The sequence below is a fragment of the Podarcis vaucheri genome (genome assembly GCF_965113315.1).
Source record: "Podarcis vaucheri genome assembly, chromosome: 6".
Taxonomy (NCBI): Eukaryota; Metazoa; Chordata; class Lepidosauria; order Squamata; family Lacertidae; genus Podarcis; species Podarcis vaucheri.
Genome location: NC_138764.1, coordinates 28,417,156 through 28,432,066, shown reverse-complemented (window position 1 = coordinate 28,432,066; position 14,911 = coordinate 28,417,156). Strand labels below are relative to the sequence as shown.

Sequence of the window (14,911 nt, the reverse complement as noted above, 5' to 3'; positions counted from 1 at the left end):
CCAGTGCAAGTAGATAAATAGGTACCACTGGGGCGGGAAGGTAAATGGCATTTTTGTGCGCTCTGGTTTCCGTCATCGTGTTCCACTGCACCAGAAGCAGTTTAGTCATGCTGGCCACATGACCCGGAAAGCTGTCTGTGGACAAATGCTGGCTCCTTTGGCCTGAAAGCAAAATGAGCTCTGCACCCCATACTCGCCTTTGAGTGGACTTAAGTGTCCAGGGGTCCTTTACCTTTTTTTTTTAAACCTTTTACACAGGTAGACAGATGGTACCCTCATTAATTGTTACATCTGGATCACTGAATGAGTGTGCAGCTCAACTGCTTGGTTTGTTCATTTGCAGAATGGAATGTGTGCTGGAAAAGGGGAGCCTTTTCTCAGTGCAGCGATAAAACACAAGCCAAAGGGTGGGTGGCAGGGAATGAGGTGAAACTGATGTATGTGGGAGAATGGGAAGGATTTGTGTTTTCACAACTTCTCCTCAAGCCAGCTATGAAAGAGTAAACAGCATAAAATTTAAACAGGATAAGAAAATATATTTGAATTTTGTATTTATTGTCAAGTTCGGCTTCTGTTCTTTGGCATCAGCAATTTCCCCTTTAATAGTTATCTTAATGAATATATGCATTTTCATGTACCCTTTCCCACGATGTCTGGATTTTAATTTTTTTAAAAACACAAATTCTGTGTTTGGAGAACTGTCTCACAAAATTGGTTGATGTGCAAATTTGGAAGGATAACTGCAGACTCAGCTATACAGCTGCAAAGCGAACATTTTAAGTGCATTATACAAACATGACACTAGATGGCGATGGTGAGCTTATGGCAAATTCAAGATATTTTTTTTAAACTTTTTTTTTTAAGCATTTTCACGGCATTTTAAAAAATGTGCCTAGATTCCACCTGTGTGCTGGTTTAGCATCATAGAATCATAGTGGGAGGGAACCTAAGGGCCATCTATTCCACCCCCTGCAAGGAAGAGGAATCTTTTGCCCAAGGTAGGGCTTGAACCCACGACCCTGAGATTAGCCATCTTATGCTCTACTGACTGAGAAGTGCAAATTAGGCAGGTCTGCTATAAAAAACGAATATGATGAAGAAGGGGGGGGGGGAACTGAACTGTGTTCCTGTTGCTAGCACTAACCAATTTCTGATTCATAGCTTCTGAGTCAATGTTTTTGTTGTTGCTGCTGTTGTTTAAAAGAAACAAAACTAATCAAAGCTGTTAGTATGGCTTGAGAAGCTGCCTCGGAAAAACAAAAACATCACATTAGCTTCTTCTGTACAGTGAACACAAGTCTCAGCGTGCCCCCTCCCTTTCTAACAAGCAGCTGCCGCTTGACACCTTTGACAACACACTCAGAATGGCTACAACATGTGCTAATGATGGAGAACGGTAGCAAACCCACAAACTAATGATTGTAACAGATTTTGGAATTCCCCACGAGGGCCCCTTCACACACCAACCCATTGCCCCTTCCTGGACATACTCGGCTTCGCTTTAAAAGTGATTGTGGGAGATGCCGGTGACATGGTTCATGTTGCTCTGCTGGTTGCCTGGACCGTTTGCTCCTCCTGCCTGCAGAATCATGTAGGGCACTAACCCAGCCAACAGGCAGTCCTCAGCTCCATGGCAGAGCATCTGCTTTGTGTGCAAAAAGTCCCCATCTTCAGGCAGGGCTGGGAATGCCCCTTACCTGAAGCCCTGGAGAAATGCTACCAGGCAGCGTGGGTAATACCAAGTTGGATGGCCTAATGGTCCGACTTGGCCTAATGGTCCGACAAGGCAGCTTCCTGGGCTCCGGAGATGGGGGAAGACAAAGGGAGACAAAAAGATGGCGACAAGGAGAGCAGCAAAGAAAGTTTTAAATGGCTGATGTTTTATTGTGTTTTTAATACAGTGTTACCTCGGGTTACATGCGCTTCAGGTGACAGACTCCGCTAACCCAGAAATAGTACCTCGGGTTAAGAACTTTGCTTCAGGATGAGAACAGAAATCGTGCTCCGGCGGCACAGTGGCAGCAGGAGGCCCCATTAGCTAAAGTGGTGCTTCAGGTTCAGAACAGTTTCAGGTTAAGAACGGACCTCCGGAACGAATTAAGTACTTAACCTGAGGTACCACTGTATTACCTCCAACATCCACATGCCTCTGAATACCAATTCCTGGGGATTTCAAGCACGAAGGGTGCTGTTGCATTCATTTCTGCTGTTGAACTGCCAATAGGTAGTACTTAACCCGAGGTACCACTGTATTTTGTTGGGAGCTGCCCAGCGTGGCTGGGACAACCTAGTCAAATGGGTGGCATATAAAATATAACAACAACAAAAGAATATGTTTTCTGGAACGCTCTGAAAAAATGCTATCTTAATGGGAGGATGAAATTCCCCAATGAAAGAAACAACAAAATCTAAGTACCCAAGTAGCTCGCTCAGTACAGTGGTACCCTGGGTTACATACGCTTCAGGTTACAGACTCCGCTAACCCAGAAATAGTGCTTCAGGTTAAGAACTTTGCTTCAGGATGAGAACAGAAATTGTGCTCCGGCGGCACGGCAGCAGCAGGAGGCCCCATTAGCTAAAGTGGTGCTTCAGGTTAAGAACAGTTTCAGGTTAAGTACGGACCTCCGGAACAAATTAAGTACTTAACCCGAGGTACCACTGTACATCATGAGACTCATAATCTCAGGTTCATGGATTCGAGCCCCACCTTGGGTAAAAGATTCCTGCATTGCAGGGGTTTGGGCTAAATGACCCTCACGGTCCCTTTCAGCTCTACAATTCTATGACTCTGTAACCTGTTTGGCATTCCTTACCTAGGACTTTCGGCGGCAGGAGTTTCCAAATTGCAGTACTAGGGCCCTTTCTTGTTACTGGAGCACTAGGGAATATGGAAGGAATAAATAAATAAATATCACTTATTCATGTTGCTAACAGCATCTGTGTGCATGGCCCTTTAAAGAGTCCAAGAGGACAGATCCTGCCCCAAAGAGCTTAAATACATTTCCCCTCCTCTGCAGCTATGGTCATGAATAGCATTATATCTGCCCACTTCTCCTTTGTTGTTTAGTTAATGACATAGACTCAGCTTCATCTGAGATGAGGGTCTGGAGACCTGGAAAGGTAAGGTGTTTCCTCACCACTGTCTTTATTCATTATTATTATTCAGAAGTTATCTTCAATGCACAAGGCAACAAAGTAGTTAAGACATGCTACATAAAGAAGACTAAGGCTACAACTACTTCCCAGTTAACTAAGGGAGGAATCACACCCAGGGAAAATGTGGGATATTTACAATGCAGTGAAACCAACTGTGCATGTGTGCTAGATAGGCGCATGAGAGGAGCTGAAGCTCACAGGCTTTTCCCATAAGCTCGCTAGAGGGAACTCTGAGAGCCACTCCTGCTGTGCCCTGAAAGGGAGTGTGTAGCCATATATAATTTCCTCACCTGGCCAGGCACTTGCTCTTTGCTCTTTCACCTCATTTCAGTAATGCAGAACATCTGCTAAGCCTGAGCCACAGACTCCATTTTAAACTAGTCTAAAGTATGCCTCTGTAACCAGATTGCCATTTTAAGCCTGCCTGAACAAAGCTGCTGTTGCCTGTTATTTCCGTTTCAACAAGAAATTCTGAGTGAGTAAATGTCATTTTGACCTTTTACCAGATTGACTGTGGGGCAGGGAGGGAGAACAGGGGGGACCAGGAAAATCCAGTCTACTTTAAAGCAAATCCTGGATTACTTAAACTAAAAGGCTAAAACTAGCCTATCTAAACTTCCATTTTAAGCTGCAAATGGATGGCACTCTGCTGAACTCACAACCATGAGAAAGGAAGGAAGGGTAATATCTAATAAATTTATAATCTCCTAGCATCTATTCCTACAGAGGGGACAGACCAGGTATGTCTCTTAAAGAGACAGGCCCCACAAACTACAACCATAACTACTGATGCCCACACATACCGAGTGGTACCTCGGGTTAAGTACTTAATTCGTTCCGGTGGTCTGTTCTTAACCTGAAACTGTTCTTAACCTGAAGCACCACTTTAGCTAACGGGGCCTCCTGCTGCCGCCATGCCGCCAGAGCCCGATTTCTGTTCTCATCCTGAAGCAAAATTCTTAACCTGAAGCACTATTTCTGTGTTAGCAGAGTCTGTAACCTGAAGCGTATGTAACCTGAGGTACCACTGTATCTGCAAAATGACAAGTGGTTTTCAGACAGTTGCCCAACCACAATGATGTCCAAACTGGAGCTAGGGAAACAGTACCATTGTGATTAAGTTTGCTTTTTAAATGAACCCTTTTCTATTACTGTTCAGCATATGGTGTAAATATTTCATTTGGATGTTTGTGAGTGCATGTAAGGTGTGCCCTCTTAAGCTCCTAAAATGTACAGCATCGACTGCTGTCCTCACGGTGACATTTCTGCCCCCAAAGTTAATCCTTGGAGAGCTAAATGTGCATGACCACAAAAACACAAGACTGCCCAGAATGTTTCTCTTCCTTTCCACAGACGTCAGGCTCACAGGAGGAACGCTTGTCCAAAGGCTTTATTTAGCCTCTGGGGTCAGTTCCCCATAAGACCTATGGGGCTTAGTCTCTCGGATGTGTGCCTCTGATCTAGCGGTGTTGAAAGAAAGATCGAGTGAGAGGTTGCATCTGTCTTTCGTTTAACTAACAGGAATTTGGGATGCAGCAGGAACCTCTTTAAAATTAGTGCACACAGGAATGCATGGATGCCAATTGGATTCAATTTATCCCGACTTAATTTGAATGAACGTGATGGGTCTTTTGACACAAGCTGTACTGACTAATTGTTGCCTGTTTGGTGCACTAAATCAGCCGGCGCAGCAATCAGGAGAAGGGAGCCAGATGTTTGGAGTTTCTTTGATTGCCCACAGCCTTAAGGTTGGGAAGAAGATGTGTTCTGCTGATTGACTTTATTAGCATCTGTCAAGGCACTGCGTGCATCCGAGACACAACTGTCAAAATAAGCAGTCTGGCTCGTATTCTCCCCTCATGCTCCGTTTCCCATAAGATGGAGCGAAGTGGAGGAAGCGCAACAGCATAAGCTGAGATTCCCAGAGAACATTGAAACCCTGTGCTGTTCTGAGCACCTGAAATTGCCCTGCGGAGGGGAAAGAATGTCGATTTATTTACACCCAGTGGTTCTCCTTGCTAGTGATTTGTAAGAACAATCACAGCACCAAGTCCACTCATCCAGCAAAGCAAATGGCTTTGTTTTCCATTGTTATTGCACATTGATATGGATTTCCCTGGTGGAGGGGTTGTACTGCCACAGAAAATTTGAGGGTCAGAAAAATAAACCACCAGTAATCCACAACCTCTCAGGCTTGTCCTCTTTCACACACACCAATATGGGGAACTGGGATGATAATACTGAGTTACCCTGCAGGATTGTGTAAGGCAGTGTTTCCTGGGTCTCTAGCTGTTTCTGGACTACAGTTCCTGTCATCCCTGACCACTGGTCCTGCTAGCTAGGGATGATGGGAGTTGTAGTCCAAAAACAGCCTTGGAGACCCAAGTTTGGGAAACCCCTGCTGTAAGGTTTGCCAGGACAATGCACAGAAAGTATAAAACAGCAAAATCATTCCTCTTTCAGTGACAGTCTAGTAAAGTCTCAGCTTGGAAGACACAAGCATGAGCAAGAATGATACCATGGTTTTTCTCCAGTGTGTATGTCTATAAGCACACAGGGATATCATTGTACAAGTGCTTAGATGCAGCGCCCTTGCAGGGAGAAATCTTGCTCATTGATCCTAGATGAGTGACTATGTAGTTGTTCTTGCTTAACACAGAACAGCAAAATACTCTCTATATGCTCAAAGGCACAACTTCCAGCACAATCTTTTTCATAGAGCCTTTTAAGTGCTCATTACAGCCTGTTATCTGTATTGGACTTGAAATGGTTTTTATTCATGTTTTGTGGGAGCGATTCCATGGGAAGCTGCTGCTCCCAAGTAAATGTGTGCAGAGTTACAGCGTTAATAGTAGCCAGCCCCATTAAGGAGTGGGGTTCAGTTGCATACCACAGTTCTGTTTGTTAAGCATAATTGATTTAACTCACACGGAAATGAAAAACGTATATGTATTCATGAAGGTTTAAAATGGAAAATGGCTAAACGTGTGTTGCTAACATTGGGGTTTCCCCACAGCAGTTTTTCCTAAGAGACTCTGAGCTCTTGTTGATGATCATCTAATTGTTGTTCTCTGGTATCTAACATGTGACCTTAGATTATGTGGTGAAGGTATGGAGTTGCAAATCTCCATTTTCAAAGGGAGTTAGTTGCCTTTTGTCCTTTTTTGCTCCCAAACTCCATGGAGTGAGGATGTAAAGGAAGCTCTCCTGAAGGTAGAGGGAGCAGCCTGGAGGCTGGAATGTAGGCTGTGGAGAGAGAGAGAGACCTTTGCTTATAGGTTTCTTTGGATTATTTCTTATTTTCTAAGATGATGAGCCTGTTCTGGACAGCACAAGACATTGCATGGTTATTTTGAGGCATCTGATCAAGGCCTGTATTTTAAAATGAGCTTAAAGATATGTCTGTATGTTTCATGCCAAGCAGAAACCAGCTGGCTAAGTACTTTGGAAGTTGTTTATCTTCCTGCACTCCTGAACAAGGGCCCCCCATGATTTATAGCAGTAGCAGGAGACAAGTTTCTCAAAGTTGTAAAAGGGAATTACAGGCTGGGAGCAAATGTTACACTGACCCTACATATTACAGAATACAATCAAGCTGCAAAAACACTAATTAAGAGTTGGTAAATAGTAAGATTTATTGTTTAACAGAAAATAGTACCATGTGCCTCCCATCAGACTCTAGCCATATTTTCCTAAGGTTTAAGGTATACTGAGAGAGTTAAAGGGCAATAAATTTTGGGAAGAGCTAATGGGAAAAGCAGCTGGCTGGGAAAGGTGGGTGTAAACTGAAGAGGCTTCTTTTGAAGCTGTTTTTACTGAGTTCCTTTTTACTTTGCAAAGGCCTTTTCTTCTAAAAAGCTATCTATGTTATGTATGAGATTTGTTGGATTAATGTAATTATGCATTAGATTTAGAAAGTAAGAAATGTTAGATTCTTATGTTAGATTCTTATTTCATTGATGGTGTGTGAGAATGTGAACCCAAGATCTCTGTTTAGATAGAATTTAATACCATGAGCCATTTGTTTTAGCCATTTGTTTTGGAATGCAGGGGCAACAGGGGCAAAAGGTGATCTGGTAATTAAGGTGATTGATTGATTGATATTTATTACGGCCATTGGCCCGTCACACGACAGTTTCCCACCAACATATATATACTTAAACCTCCAAATTTAAAAACAGCCAAAAAATTACAAAAAACAGACAAGAACCAAAGCAAAATAAGCAAAAGACCAACACATACATTACAATAAATTTGCAACATAAACATCACCCTCTGTTCATAAATTAATAAAAGACATCAGTGGTGATATCACCTAGTTACATCCTAAAACATAGATCATGGTTTAAAAGGGTTATCCGAGCCACACAGGAGTCCGTTTTTCTTCTTTAGGGATAGGACGCTGATCAAAAATCTGGCAACCGTGAGTGACCTTAGGGGGTCTTCATCATTTAGTAGATATCTCAGTTTGGCTTCATTCGAATCATCGGCGATTCCGTTTAGATATTGAGCAAGAAACTTGCTCCTGGCCGATGAGTGAAAAGCACAGTCCAAGATTATGTGATGCAACGATTCCGGTGCCCCACAATTACAATCACATAAAAGCAATATCTGTCCATTGGTAATTAAGGTGCCTTGTCGAGGCAAATGTAAGATATATGGCTACTTGTCTGCCATTTATGGATAGAAGGAAATATAGCTCTTTGTCTCCCATAAAAGGTAATAGGAAATGGGTGTCTCTTTTATGATTGGTTCTAGCAGACAGCCAATAGGAATTTCAACCAGGCTGATTGGACAGAGGCAGCCAAAGGAGGAGCAAGGGGGCTGGGCCGAGGAAATATAGGTGCTGGCCATCAGAGCTGGAGGGGGCAGAGCTTTGGTAAAGCGTGTTCTCACTAGCAGAGAGCACGTGTTGCGGTTGGGGAGCAGGCCACCATCATGACTAGGCAATTTTGGGAACCCAAGATGAAAGGGTTAATTGGGTCGCTGGGGAAATTTGGGTGTTGCAAAATTGGAGGAGGGGTTTAGAGTCTATAAATTGAGGAGCTAGACTAGGGGACTTCCTCTTGGCCGTTTTGCATCGGATCACATGGAGCACTTGGACAATCTTCTCATTGTCTGGTTACATTTCTTTATTTCTTTATTTCCCCTTTCTTTTTAATCCTCTCTAGTCCCTTAAATAATTTAATTCCCCCCTTTTCCTGTTCGATTTCCCACCCCACCCCACCCCTTACCCTGCCCTGTGGGAAGATTCTCCCTGTATCTGTGGCTTGCCTTTCCCAATAGGGAGAGAGCCCCCATTAGGGGCTTTCTTTCGCAAAAAGGTTTCCCCCATTTCTCTTGTTGAAATTGTGGGGCTAGTCAGGGCTGTTCCCAGATTAGCTGGTATCACTTTCGTTTATAGTATCCCCGGAGATTGGCTTTATTTTAGTGTGTGCAGCGCTGTTGGCCAAATTTTAAGCTAGCCTTGGGTGGGAGCACTAATTTGAGTTCCTTTAATATTGTTATGACATTGCTCGCTATAGGAATGTATCTGCTTGCAGGCCCAGTTGCTGCTAATGTATATCTGAGGCAGACAGAGGGCCCCAGAGGCTCCCTGTGCCTCCAAGGACTATGAGCACTCTGTATATGCTCTTGAACTATGCTGTTTCTGAATGAGTTTATTTTCTTTAAGTTTGTTTTGCCCTGATAGTGGTGACTGCCATTTTAGAGATGAGCCATTGTGGCTTAGTGGCTAAAGTGTAGGACTAGGACCCGGGAGACAGGGTTCATATCCCCCTCTTAGCCATTGTCATAACAAAACAAACAAACTGCTCCTTTTGGGCTATTCTGTTGCTGGGTAGTTTGGCCCATTTGTGATAGAAGAACTTTGGGTTTCTTGAAGGGGTGCTTCCCTCTAAAAGGGCAAGCAGGGGTACCTGGACAAGCTGTGGGCTACCTCAACTCTGCTATTTCACTGGAAACATTTATGCCTGGCCTAGCAGGTGATCCTAGGGGTTTGCCCTAGAATTCGATGGCCTGGAAGCGTTTCCAGCCTGAATAGTGTCCCCATGTGGTCCATGAAGCTTTGGTTTCACTGGGTCAGCGCATAGTGCCGGTAATGCCTAGGTTTCAGGATTGGTCCCTGTATGGGACAGCTGCATGCTCCCCCATTGCTCTACCTGGACACTTAGGTCCTTTTGGTGGTTACCTCACTGCGAGGGATGTAACGGGCGCCACGTTTGCAACATGCAACTGGGAGAAAGCACCTTTGTGTGCCTGCATTGCAGTTTGCTCTGTGCGTTGCAGAGCACGGCGCTGCACGGGCTGCAATTGCATTGCATTGCGTGAGAGATTTGCAGTTGCATTGCACGGAGGGTGTGTGCATTGCATGGAGGGTGTGTGTGCATTGCACGGAGTGTGTAGTTGCATTGCACAAAGTGTGTTGTATTGCACGAAGTGTGTTGTTGCATTGTACGAAGTGGGTTGCTGCATTGCACGAAGTGGGTTGTTGCATTGCACGGAAGGTGTGTGCATTGCACGGAGGGTGTGTGCATTGCATGGAGGGTGTAGTTGCATTGCAGAGAGTGTTTTTTGCATTGCACAGAGTGTGTGTGCATTGCACGGGGTACATAGTTGCATTGAACGGAGGGTGTGTGCAGTGCACGGAGTGTGTAGTTGCATTGCATGGAGTATGTGCATTGCATGGAGTATGTGCATTGCAGGGAGTGTGTTTTGTATTGCACGGAGTGTGTAGTTGCATTGAACGGAGTGTGTAGTTGCATTGCACGGAGGGTTTGTGCGTGCATTGCACGGAGTGTGTAGTTGCATTGCACAGAGCATGTTTTTTGCATTGCACGGAGTGTGTAGTTGCATTGCACGGAGTGTGTAGTTGCATTGCATGGAGAGTGTGTGCACTGCACGGAGTGTGTGTTTTGTTTTTGTTTTGTTTTGTTTTGCATTGCACAGAGTGTGTGTCTGAAAAGGAAGCTGGCTCGGTGGCAGCTTTGTCGGGACTTCTTTAGGGGTTCTGGCCAGCGTCGGCCCTGTAAATTTACATATCATGATGGCAGCACAAGATGCCCCCTGCCCAAGCGGGGGCTGGAAGCTGGCAAGCAATAGCTCAATACCTTTTGCCCAATATTCCCATTTTATTTAGGGATCCAGTTGGATATCGTTGCTAAAACATACCACTTGCCTATGGAGAAGCTGTCTGCCTTGAAGGAAGTTATTTTGTAATACTTCCTCTGTAGCAAGTGATGCTTCATCAGATCCGATCTTGCTGGGTCACTTAATTAATCTTCCCACTAGACCAGGCTGCCTGAGGTCCCCTTACCTTTGTGTACGCCTACCAAGTGTGGTGAAGGCAGATATTCAGGCGATGGTAGCAATTCCTGCATGTATGCAATAGTAGTTCGCCATGGCAGGATACCTTGAACCCGCACAGGGATTTTCATGCTGGTGCTGCTGGATATTTGCCCTTTGGTTTTAATTCAAGGGTTGCTGGTGTGCAAAGCTAGGGCCTCAAGCCCGGTGTGGTGAGGCAATCATGTGACATAACTTTTCTTGAGTTTTCCCCATTGTAGTAGCAGTTCACATGTGGCCCGAGGAGTTCAGTGACCATCGGATCGGCTTTTGGTTTGATAACCAGGTAGTGGTGAGCATCTTGGCAAAACAGTCCTCACGCTCTAGCACAGTCTCTGCCGCCCTGCTCATACTTTCGAGCTGCGCCGCTTAAGGTTTAATATTGTGCTTTCTACTCTCCAAATTACGGGATCCTCTAACAATGTCGCTGACACTCTATCCCACTTTCAGATGAAGCGCTTCAGATCCTGGGCTCCAGACTCAGCTATTGCCAGACTTTTCCAGACCACCTGTGGCATTTTGACAACAATTAGTAATTACAGAGAGCGACAGCTTCCATTTCCCCTTCTGCTTTTACCTCTTATGGGAAGGATGGATTTCTTAGCCTTAAGCTGGCAGTCCTCGGCCATTCAGATGAATTGGCCCCCATCCTCTGAGCAGATCCTGCAGTATTTGGTCCACCTGCTGCAGATTGGGCGTGCTGTTATAACTATAAGAATTCAGTCCGCTGCAATGTCTGTTACACTGAAGCTTTAATTTTCAGAGACCCTTGCATAAAGTTTGTAGTGCGCAGGGCCTTGGAAGGTTGGAATAGGCTCCAACCTCATAGGACAGTGGGCAGGAAGTCGGTCAATTTTACCTATGCAGTATCTGCAACAAGTTAAAACTTGTCTGCTGGTTAAGATCAATGCAAGACTCCTTTCAGTAGTCCATTGCATTTTCGCACTGAGGGTTTGGAAAATGGTTCTTGGAGCCAGTACGGGGCTGAGAGTCTGGAGGCTTATTGCTTCAGGACTTTTCCTCATCCTTTGGAGCTTGTCATTAGAGTTGGGAACTCCAAAAACAGACTTAGTGGGCAGGAGTGCCACAATCAGGCTTCCCGCCACAGGTGAGGAGGGCCCTTGCCCGGTTATGGATAACAGAATATTTGGCTTTTTATTCCCTGGGGGGCTGGCCTACTCCTAGTGCAGGAAAATGGGTTCCTGTTAGCCAGGCATCAATGTGCTCACGTTGTGCACCAGTTATTACAGCCTGCGGCTTGCTTACCGCTGAACACGCCTCATTCCTTACGATTAGGTGCTGCTGCAAAGGCTGCACACTGGGGGCCTGGCAGTAGACAGGATTGTGAATACGGGTCATTGGAAGTCTGACGCTGACAAGGGTTATATCAGGAAGTGTCACAATGATGTCTGTGCTGATGCTTGTCTGTTATTTCCTTTTTTCATAGGAGCAGCTGTGCACATTTGGGCCACAGCATTGTACACTAGGCTGGCAAGCATGTTGACGAGTTTGGACTGGGGCGCCATCTCAGTCTTCCTGCCCAAGTGAACACATACCGGATGTCCGGATGGGGAATGCTTGGGAGGAGGTCCTTCCTTTGGTGCGGTCGAGTGTGACCTGTGCAGGTCCTCCCGCAGGGCTGGTGGTACAGCTGGGCGAGAATGTTTGCTGTCTTCCTCCAGGATAAGTTTGCATTCCTGCATGCAAGAGGGCTTGGATTGAGTTGATGGCAGCTCTCCCTGGACTCAAAATAATTTAAGGCATTGGTTCAAGGTGGTCTGGAGGGGGGGGGGTTGGAGCACCTGTCCCCTCCAATGTGCAAAGATATTCCATTCAAGGGAATCCAAGGATTCGCCATGCTTTTGTCACCCCCTTTCGAGGGCTAGGGCCACGCAAGAGTTCCTGGGAGCATTTGGGGGTGAGCTTGAGTCTGATCCTGGTTCATTGCTCCCCCACGCTGTTTATTTGTACTGACAATATGGTGGGGCCCAGTTGTCAGTGCTGCCCTGCCGAGGTCAGGTGCAGCTAGTCAGGAACCAATGCCTAGACAAACTACCACCGAGCAGGCCAGAAAGCATGTTAATAAGGCGGTGGACAATAGAATAAAATAAATAAAGAAAATAAAATAACAAATAAAATAAAATAGGTCCTTTCTTTAGGTGGGTTCTGTAATATTGCACCCTGCTATTTTTCTTCAAGGCAGTTGCCCCCTTTAGGGCAGATGGGGTGCATCTTTCCCCTATGGGGAACGACACCTGGCGGGATGCGATTGCCTTGGGATTCATTGCTCCCCCACAATGTTTGCTGGTACTGACGATATGGTGGGGCCCAGTCATCAGTGCTGCCCTGCTGAGGTCGGGTGCAGCTAGTCGGGAACCAATGCCTAGCAGGCACCAATTTCGAAGGTGATGCGGAAGGCGATTCTGGCTTGTGGCGGCACAGCTGGTGATTTTGCTCCCCATTCATTTAGGATTGGGGCTGCCTCGACGGCAGCTCACTGGGGCTTGTCAGCCGCCAAAATAAAGGATTTGGGCCGCTGGAAATCGGGTGCGTTCAGAGGTTATGTTCGCTAACATGGTTTCTTACATTGTTTTTTTATTTTATTATTTATCTCAGGTTTAGCAGCTGTCCGCATCTGGATGGTGGGGCTCAGCATCATCCACTGGGCTGGTGTAGCAGCACGACAGTCGGAAAAGGGTACAGGTCTTGGCCTTCCTCCACATATTCAGTTGTCTTGGCTGTCTCGGATCCGGAGACAGTTCCTAAGGGAAGGACCCCCATCGGCCATTGTGGTGCAGCTGGGTGAGAACGACCTGGTTTCTACGGACTGTTTTCCCCTGCGTGCTGCAATTTTAGCGGACTTGGAGACGCTGCGGGCTCTGATGCCAGTAGCGAAAATTTTTTGGTCAAGGCTGCTACAACGGCGCGCTTGGAGGGGCAGTCGTTGCCCAGCCGCCATTGAGAGAGCCAGGGGCCGCATCAACTCCGCAGTGACGAGAAAGGTCTTGGAGTTTGGCGGCGATGTGATTTTTCATCCTGAGATTTCTTCTCAGAGGCCAGATTTATTCCGAGATGATGGCGTGCACCTTTCTGCTTCGGGTAATGAGGCTTGGCTAGGTGCGGTGGTGGCCAAGCTGAGGTCTTGGCTGGGGCTGTGAGTGGTTGGCGGGGAGCCGTGGGCTCCATGGCGGTTAGGCATTGGTTAAATTGGTGCTTGGAGGGGTAAGGTGCCTATCCCTCCAAATGATGCGAATGGGAATTCCGTTAAAGGAATCCAGGGGCTTGCCATCCTTTCGTCCTTGTCCGTGGAGCCGGACTTGGGCCGGGCAAGACCCCACCGGAACATGAGGGTGAGAGGTGTTGGACTGCATTTACCCAGCCTCATTTCTCCCCAATACTTGTTTCCCACGCTGGCTTCCGGTGGTGTCCGGAAGTGCCAGCGCTGTCCTTGGGGGGGCAAGGACATAGTCATAACCAATGCCTAAGCAACCACTCACATTTTCTGTATTTAAATAAAGTTGTGGCCAAAATTATGCCAAAAACCTTAAACAAAAAATTAACGTGTGCTGTGTGAATTTTTTGGGGGGGTGGCACTGCGGAACTCAACACGCAACCATATACCACTGTGCCTATCATTTATTTGTCTGACAAATAAATTATTATTTTAATTTCTCTATTGCTGCGTTGAATATTTCATTCCAGCTAAGCGTTAACCACAAGCCGGGTGCTACAATTTTGGGATGTATCATTTGATGTTTCTGTTTTATTTTGAAGAGTTCTGCTTGTAAAATTTGAATAATAATTTCATGGGTCTGGACAATGCTTTGTTTCAAAAAGGAGTCAGTTCTTGTGCTTCCATTCACCTTAAACTGCGCAATATTAATATCTGCAAGAGGGTTGTGGGAGCAACACAGATGAAACTGCTATAACATGTGAAAGCCCACAGTCATTTGACAGTGCCAGTCACAAAGATCAGTACAATTGGCTTTACTCACATGGCTCATTTTGTTTATCGACAGCACAATCCTAACCAAGTTTACCCAGAAGTAAGTCCTATTGAATTCAACAGGGCATTTAAGTGAGGCTAGGATTGTTTTGAGGACATATAACCTGCTTTTGAATACAACAGATTTTCACAAAGAGAGAATATGTTCTCCTTGTGTGTATACACACATGCACATACATTAAATGTGCTTGAGAAGTTCAATTTTTCCAGATTCCAGCTTGAACTGGCCTGATCCACACCTCCCAGATGCAGATAAAAGCTCAGCTATTTATTATGTTTTGCCTTCCTCTGCATGCTGCAAGAAGTTCTCAGCTCAAGGAATGTCTCAAACTGTGCTTTAAAATGCATACTTTCAAAGATACGTTTATAAATGCACATTTTGAAAGGAAAATATGTTCAAAATAC

At 45.6% G+C, this 14,911-nt stretch overlaps 2 long non-coding RNA genes across 2 annotated transcripts in view; one reads left to right on the top strand and one right to left on the bottom strand.

Annotated features, from left to right (window-relative positions):
• The window catches only part of LOC309535204, a 98,746-nt gene that overhangs the window by 58,618 nt on the left and 25,217 nt on the right, over positions 1 to 14,911 (top strand). The window lies entirely within an intron of this gene.
• On the bottom strand, positions 6,767 to 6,975 carry LOC309533801. The gene is made up of 2 exons (XR_014220475.1): positions 6,867 to 6,975; positions 6,767 to 6,834 (listed from the first exon to the last, which is right to left on the bottom strand). It is a non-coding gene; the product is annotated as an uncharacterized lncRNA (long non-coding RNA).